Below are 778 nucleotides of genomic sequence, written 5' to 3'. Positions count from 1 at the left end.
TTTTACTCATAATTCTTGTTTTAAATTATCTGGAAACACTTTCAGGTGCCACATACGTGTGGAAGCAAAAAGATTGACCATTAAATGACCTTTCCTCTAGGTAATTCCTTACTAGAATTAAGGCACGCCCCCTTAGATTCCAACAGGAAACTACATCTACCAGCAATGTCAGTACCAATGCCACTGGGAACAATGCCAGTGATCAAAATTAATGATTTTGTAGCATGGCCATTTGCTTACAACTTGAAAAATCACAACTTCCGTTTATTAAACTTTATCGTTTCCTTTGAGTCCGTTTTAGGACACACTGTAAGGAACCTGACTAAGAATTTGACACACATTTTTTTCTCAGCATCCATAGGTAAAATCCCCTGACTGTTGGGGAGAAGGGAAACGTTTTTCTTAAATTGTGATTTGAGTGGAAGTTTACAAAACATATTTTTCTTCCCAATCTATTTTTCATCCTTTTTTTTTGTTCCATAACAATAATTACAATACACACAATGTCTGAACAACGATTTATTTCATATTGTTCTTTTTTTCACCTATCTTATTAAATATTGTCTATTAATTCATTTTCTACTCCTCTCCCTTTCTCCTCTGGTAACCATAGTATATTGATTCTCTCTGTATATATTTTATAACCATAGCTTCTCTAGCCATTCGTTTGTTGGTGCTCACTTGGGGTGTTTCCCTCTCTTTGCTGTTGTGAACAATGATGCAGTAAACAAAGTTATTTGCTGTTTTGACAGTAGTATAAGTTGAAATTCTGGCCACC

The sequence above is a fragment of the Elephantulus edwardii genome, unplaced genomic scaffold (assembly GCF_000299155.1).
Source record: "Elephantulus edwardii isolate Elephantulus edwardi_28Jun2011 unplaced genomic scaffold, EleEdw1.0 scaffold00079, whole genome shotgun sequence".
Taxonomy (NCBI): domain Eukaryota; kingdom Metazoa; phylum Chordata; class Mammalia; order Macroscelidea; family Macroscelididae; genus Elephantulus; species Elephantulus edwardii.
This window is presented reverse-complemented; position numbering follows the sequence as displayed.